The following is an 8,515-nucleotide window of genomic DNA, read 5'->3' on the forward strand; positions in this document are numbered from 1 at the left end:
GACGTCATACTTCGAATGACCAGATTCTGCATTGTATATAAAGTTACATTCTATTTTGGGCACTTACCTATATTCGGATTGACTGATTTCGTCACGTTTGTGGGGAGGTGGGGTAGCCCAGTGGTTATAGCGTTCGCTCGTCACGCCGAAGACCCGTTTTCGATTATTGACATAGGTACAGTGTGTGAAGCCCATTTCTGGTGTCCCCCGCCGTGATGTTGCCGGAATATTGCTAAATGCGGCGTAAAACCATACTCACTCACTCGTCACGTTTGTTATTGTATTCATTTCAAAATAAATGTACAAAAGTTAGCCACGGCCACAGAATGAGATAACGCCCACCGCTTCAAGGTCGAATACCGAGAGGGAATGAAATATGCTACCAAAGGTGCAGGTTCGCTTGCCTAGTTCCACACATTTGATGTCTTCTGGCTTAACGTCTAACTCGTATTTTTCTAGCTGTGTCTTACAGTTTCACCGAGCTATTTGTTGAATCTGGTATATGCTATGTGGGTTTAAGTAATAATCTTCTCTCATACTTGATCCGATTCCTGGCAGATGTGGTTCTTCTTGCCTCCTGCAGAGACTGACAGGCCTACCACAAATTTGCACTTAAGATTTTCGATTTTTCCCAATGAACCCCAAAAATTTATACAGTCAATCTTTACATAGCAAAGGTTTTGATATTAAGGTCGATTCGCCAAACCAGACAATCGGATAATGGATTCGCACTAATTTACTGCAAACATGAAACATTTTCCTCGATAAACACGATTTAGAACATATTATCAAATCGATGGAGCTCCCGTTTTGTCAAATCGTGACATGTTAATACAGCAGAAAGTAATTACATATTGACATAATATAGTTCCTCGAAATGCCCCATAACCATATACTTTACCCACTCCTATTTCTGTCTGTGCGAGTGTTTGTCTTTATAAGTTGTTGTTGTTCTAAATTATACGCATGATATAATCGAAAGAAGGAGTGCTGGTGATAAGGGTGTGTTTAAATGCTACTTGATAGAAGTCGTGTGATTCTTGCATCACCCAAAGACGTATATACGTTTTGGTATCATCAGATCTGTTTCAGGATTCCAGTGAGTCTAGTTTTACGCCGCTTTTACCAATATTCCAGCAATATCACGGCGGGGGACACCAGAAATGGGCTTCACACACTGTACCCATGGGGGAATCGAACCCGAGCCCTCGGCGTGACGAGCGAACGCTTTAGCCACTGGGCTACCCCACTTCCCCTTTATGTTGATGATGAATCGACGAGCAACGTCAGGCTGTGAGGTACCTATAGACTAAAGCATACATATTGTTCTCCATGTATCATTTCCCCGAGGCGTTGAATGTTATAGTCTTGCAGGGGTGAATATATTGCTAATGTTTTTGCTACAACTAACAATCATTTCCTCTTCCGTGATATTTGTTGGTGAAACGTAGATCAAACCATGTTCAGCGACCGGGAGTTTTGTGATGCCATTTGTTAAATCTCTATTGTCGTTAACAAAAGCATCGTGGCGCAAATTCCTTGAATCGATATCTCCGATGAGCCACCCGCGATCGATAACCATTTTAGATAATAAATGATCATGTCACACTGTCCAGGCTGTCAGATCGATCAACATTTTTAGAAGATTTAATCTAACCTTGCTGAGACTTTGTATGAAGCACAGCATCCATCCACATTTGCCCAACTCTCATATAGTGTACCTATTTTCCGGCTGTTCGCAGCAATCAATGTATAATCTCGGCCTGAGCTTACAAACTCTTAATTCGCACGACAATTCATTTTACATCCTATGTCACCAGGCAGCTGTGATTGCAAAACTATTGAACACATGATCAATTATTTGGTGCTTGGAGCCTAATGGTCTCATTAACGACATTCAGTGTAACCTCAGCACAATCAGAAGTAGGGCTGAATTCTTGCATTGTAGATAAACAACAATCTGAATATAGTATTTGTTGATTGTCATAAAGTTTGTGATAGCCCCCTTGAAACATTGTATTTGTTATTTGTGAATGAGAGTGGTTTTACGCCGCTTTTGGCAATATTCTAGCACTATCACAGCGGGGGACAACACGAATGGGTTTCACACATTGTACCGATCTGGGGAATCGAACCCGGGTCTTCGGCATGATGAGCGAATGCTTTAACCACTAGGCTACCCCACCGCCCCATAAGTGATGATGAGCAAGCACCGTAAACACTGCCTCATCAAACATCATCAAAGTCTTATAAGGAACTCCTGCTTGGAACTGAGCCTTGTCAGCTGATACTGTCTGTACAAGGTGACAAACGGATCGAACCCTGGTCTTTGGCTTAATGAGCCAACGCTGCTAATAACTAGGCTACTCCACACCCCCTGTCCCTGAAGTTCAGGATGATGGTCAGTGCAGACTGTACCTTCTTGTCACTTCCTTCAGTACAAACTATTTACATTCATTATTCACGTTAATTGTATTCCCTTCTTGTTTACAGCGTTAACAATAGCTTGAAGTTTGTCGGATGACACGTGCCTTGAAGATCGCGATTTATCTCGATCGTAAATAATGTTACACTTTGATATTTGATTAGCGTTGTTAAAAACTTTTCTGATCCATGAAATCATTAATCATTTCCACATGGTAAATACAGAACAAGTGACTTATCAAACGTGTCTCTTTTATGTTTGCATGTGTTCAATATTGACGTGAACTGACTGGCATAAAGTAAACACCTATGTTAGATGGTGGTATTTATTAATGGAAGTTGGCTGCATCTTGTGTAATGATTCATTACAGTTACATTTAAGACCAAGGCTCTAATGCTGAGGGCGCTGATGTAGCCTAGTGGTTAAGGCGTTCGCTCGTCACGCTGAAGACCGGGGATCGATTCCCCACATGGGTATAATGTGTGAAGCCTAATTTTGGTGTTCCCCTCCGCGATATTGCTGGAATGTTGGTAAAAGCGGCGTAAAACCCAACTCACTCACTCACTCTAATGCTGCAGGATAAGTGTCTCGGTTTGTCATAAGGGACCGTTCATAATTTATGGCTAGGGGGGATGGTGATGATTTTTATGGAGAAGCATGTACAATGTGAATGACCCCCCCACCCCTAAAATTTATGTACAAAATAAGTGAACCCCCTTGCATGTCATGTACAAACTGAATGACCCCCTTCCCCTTCCCATAATTTCTAAACATAATTTGAAACATATATTTATGTACAAAATTGCCTAGTACGTGTGTACAAAATTGCTGACCCCCTCTAGCTCCCCAGAACAAAATGGGTGCCCCCCTTAATATCATCATCACCTCCACTAGCCATAAATTATGAACGGTCCCTAACCGACGTAATTATCCTGGGTACTACCATCGGTATATGGTCTCTGGTTCCAACAAAATGGTGCACGTCTAAGGCCAGCATCACTTCAGGTGACGCACTGTGGTGTACATAAAGTTACGTACAGAGCTACGTTAAACGAATAACCACTCACTGCACATTTTGTCAGTGACTGTAAACTTGACGTAAATTGTAATAAAAACGTAAATTGTAATAAAACTTGACGTAAATTGTAATACGCAAATGGCAATAAAAATTGACGTAAATTGTAATAATTTACGTTGCGGTAAAATGTAATAAATATTTACGTAAATTGTAATAACAGTCTTAATCACTCGTAAATACGCGGGTGTTTGTTTTTCGTTGCATTTCATACATCAAATAAGCTTGTTAGGGCGATAACTCACGAAAGAAATGATGGATTTTGTTCAAATTTGGTACCAAGGTATATTGGCGAGATTCACCGACACAAGTGAAATGGAGTGACCTTGAGATAATTTTCAAGGTCACAGCAAAAATCTGAGGGTTTTGCCAATATAAAGATTGTTAGCGCGATAACCCAAGAGTGAATTGACAAATCTTAGCTAAATGACGAAAATGATATTCGTCCTGATATATAATCGATATAAACTGTCCTCTGTATCATGTCTTTTCGCAAATATCTTTTGAGGTTTGGATATGTATAAATATAAAGTGGGGTGGGGTGGGGGTGGGTTTCTAACGGGTATATCAAATCAAATCAAATCAAATAAGACAACTGTATAGCGCTACATATCCAGAGTCCTGCTCATGTGCGCTTAGTCGAATGTTCGTTTGAAGAGGATGGTTTTGAGACAAGATCGGAAACTGTTGATATTTTCCGATTTTCTGACATTTTGAGGTAATCAATTCCAGAATACAGCACCCGTTCTGCTAAATGATCTGTCTCCGTATGTTGTGGTTCGGACAAATGGAATAGCCTAGCTGACTAGCAATGCCATGTATCACAAATTAAACTTCAGGAAACAAAATATACACGAAACATTTTTGTATGTTTGAGATTGGTAGAGGTCGGCTAGAATCAAACTTAGATATTAAACTGCACAAAAAGGCAATTTGAAACTACAATCGCTTGTTCAAATGACTCCCCCTTCGGTTTACTGAAAGAACTCGAGAAAGAAATGATGGATTTTGTTCAAATTTGGTACCAAGGTTTATTGACTGGAGATTGGAGATTTACCGACACCACTTGAATTTAGTGACCTTGAGGTCATTTTAAAGGTCACAGCGAAGGTGTAACAGTTTCGCACATGCCCAGCTTGGTAGCTGCGGACTTAGGAAAGAATTAATAGATTTTGATCCAATTTTATATCAAGGTGTATTGGCGGGAATCCCCCTACACCAATTGAAACAAAATATGCAAAAAACATGTTGTATGTTGGTAAAAGTCAAACTTAGATATCAAACTGCACAAAAAGCAATTTTAAACTATAATCGCTTGTTCAAGTGCCTCCCCCTTCATGTTTACTAAAAGGGGTTGTTTTGGAGACACTACCCACCCCCTTTCAGTTGACGTCATCATAAGGATATAACTCATCCTAAAGTTTTCACTTATTCATACATGGTGTCAAGGGTTCAAACTAAATACTGAATGGTCACACAAGTGTCACCTCTCAATATGTTGTATATCTGGACACAATGTTTTTGAAAATTTAAAATGAGGGTGTCCTAAAAAACCAGTCCCCGTCTAAATGAAAATCAAGCAATTCAAATCTGTGAAATGTTGATGATGACGGGAAGTCATCCAATACTATGCTGAACATATTTTATATGATATTATCTGAGGGTATACCATTATTCAAGACGTAGTGCAATAGTGCAGTGGTAAGGCGTCTCCCTATCACGGGTCCCGGGTCCCGGATGGGCACATTTGCGTAGTATCCATGGACAAGATACTTAGATCTACACTGTCTCAGTTCACCCAGCTGTAAAATGGGTACCCGTGAGTATGTGCTGGCAATGTGAGTGTTTAGTTCATTGCGCCTAACAGGCAGCATGGCTGTACAGTCCCCAGGGAGTTGAAAAAGTATCGGAAACTACGATAGTGTCCTATGATCGGGGATAGTAATGTACGTAGCGCCGTGAGCAGGCAATGTGCCTGGATGTGAGCGCCATATAAGCGGACTATTACTATTACTAGATACCAAATGGGAGATCGTTTTCCATTTTCTGCAAATTTGCAAGAAACATAATACCCCGATGTTGTGATGACTAATATCTCGTTAACCACATTACCCACATGCAATTTTGGATATGACTTTGCTAATGATTCCTTCAAAACAAAATGGAAGCTTTTTTCAAACATTGGACATCGAGAATATAGTTAGTTTGACTACTTTTTCAACGCCCCTCGTAACATACTTAAAAGAAATGAGAACGTCTAAGGAAAAAAGCATTTCGATCTCTGAATACTTCTGAGCTATTTAAATACAAAAAGCAAAGGAATAACTTAAATAATCTGAAAAGAATAGCCAAGGGAAACTTTTAATCTATTTTTGGTAACTATTTATCACCTCAGTCTACTCAATCAGGTGGTTACTACTTCATCGGGACCCATTCCCCTTCTTGTCACTGATGATTCTGGGATACCTTCAGTTTTTACAGATTTGGATAAAGCTCAACCATTAAATGAATATTTTGTATCTGTTTCAAATGTTACTGATGGCGGCAAGACTTTGCCACCTGTTAGCCATCGCTGTGTTAACAGTATAACAAATGTCATTGTAACCGAAAAGGAGGTATCTGATAAGACCTTACCAGCAAACAAATCTAGTGGACCTGATGGCATTAACATGAGAGTGTTAAAACGAATTTGTACATCTATAGCTGAACCTCTTTGTTTGTTGTATAATATATCACTGAGTGACTGTATTTCCTACATTGTGGAAAACGGGTAATGTTACTCCTATTTTTAAAGAAGGAAATGCATCCTTCCCAACTAATTACAGACCTATTAGTTTAATACCTATCCTTTGGAATATCCTTGAAAGAATAATGGTAAAGCATGTGCACCACCATTTCCATGAACATAACATTTTAAGTAAATTCCAGTCAGGTTTTACTGCTAGTCATTCTACTACATCTCAACATAGACATTTATCATAATATATGCTCAGTCCTAGTAAATCACTACCTTTACTGTATGCTGTTTTGTGATATTTCAAAAGCTTTTTACAGGGCATGGCATAAAGGTTTATTGCACAAATTAGAAAATGATGGTGTTCGTGGAAACGTACTTAGTTAATTAACTAACTACCTATCTGGGCCCGGTTGTTTAATAAAATCACTAATAATTCTGAAACGTTGCCGATAAGCCTGGAATCGTGTTCAAATGTTTTCATAAATACACTCACACGAACGCCCAAGTGCACTTTGCGCCCTATTGGATAGTGTTTACAAAATCACGTTTCGCGAAGGCCGGTATTGAAACGCCAATTACATCACTTGTATTTCATATTCAGCGGCGACAAATGAATCACTGCATTCTAAGGCTGGGACGGGTACTCGGGTACTCGAATCCGGGTCGGGTACAGCTGGAATCGAGTCCTATTTCTAGGAATCGAGTATCCGAAAAGGGAGAGAGCTCTGTAGTGACAAGGGCAGACAATAGCTTGTCTTTTTCATTTTTGACGTAACACACATTTACATCATTGAGTGAGTGAGTTTAGTTTTACGCCGCACTCAGCAATATTCCAGCTATATGGCGGCGGTCTGTAAATAAGGCTGGACCAGACAATCCAGTGATCAACAACATGAGCATCGATGTGCGGAATTGGGAACCGATGACATATGTCAACCAAGTCAGCGAGTCTGACCACCCGATCCCGTTAGTCGCCTCTTACGACAAGCATGGGTTACTGAAGATCCATATTCTAACCCGGAAATTCACGGGTTTTTACATCATTGGTATTGTCCGATTAATGGAGCATAGTTTTAATGACTGTAATTTATCTGTGCATGTGCAGTGAGTAGTTAAGTTACAGTAGCAACAGGAACAAAACGTTCGTTGTTATAACGAGGAATGTAAGTAATGGTGTTACTCTCTATATTGGTTAAACCGACGTAAATTAAATAGCTTGAGGTACATGCGGGTTCTCGATTCCATCGTTTCCTACTCGTCCCAGCCCTACCGAATTCCTCATACATTTTAGAATTTAATTACAACTGGTCTCTTTGGCACCAATACCAAGTGTCTAGATAAAGTGAAACGAAAGATGGAAACAACCGCTGTGCTCGAAAGACAACACCTTTTTGAAATGTAAACAAAGAAGCTTTCAGACTTTACACTGTGTAGCATTTTCTCAAATTTTAAGACACCCATTTGCATGGAAAGAGCATAGGAGCAAGAAATAGGAAATTAAAAATAGATACAATACAGGAATGTGATGTGTTTACACGAAACTGTTAAGTTTCTGTGCTGCGTGACGCCATGACTGACGCAAAATCACGCAGAACGACAACGGTAATGATCGGCATTTCTGGCTTCTTCTCTATCTTAAAATGGGAGTGTATTTGGCAAATTCTCTGAGGTGAAGGTCGGTAGAATAAGAGTATACACAATCACCATGTCCCGCCGATTACATTTTCAGTATCATAATGTAATCGTTCGGATATTTTTTCATGAAACTAATTTAATTATCTACATGTAGCCTTGTTCAATATCATATCATACGTGGGTATAGGGTGTACGTGTTATATTCTTTGAAAGTGTTTGTTTGAATAATATTTACAGAAGAAATTCACACATTTGGTGTAGTAAAGCATATATAAACCTTTCCACAAGTGTTAAAAGATGAAACGTAGGCATCATGTACTTGTACAACATGTATTTTAGTTCCTATGATGTGCATAGATACAGTTTCGTCAGAATAATTTCCAATATCGAAGTCCAGTCCACGATACACCCTATCCTTTCTTTGCTGAACTGGCATCATGAAAGCAGTGTTAGCCATGAACGCCATTTGAGTTAACCACACTATTAAAACGTTAGCGGCGGTCCTTAGGTGTGTTAACTTAACGTCACGTTAACAGTCTGTTAAAAGTTAACAGAGTTTTGAACAACAAAATAACCCTCTGTTATTAGGTAACAGTCGGTTAAATGTACTTAACGGCTGGTTAAAAGATAACCGAGTTTTGAA

Source organism: Haliotis rubra, unplaced genomic scaffold (assembly GCF_003918875.1).
Source record: "Haliotis rubra isolate DU_JTF1 unplaced genomic scaffold, ASM391887v1 Scf129, whole genome shotgun sequence".
Taxonomy (NCBI): domain Eukaryota; kingdom Metazoa; phylum Mollusca; class Gastropoda; order Lepetellida; family Haliotidae; genus Haliotis; species Haliotis rubra.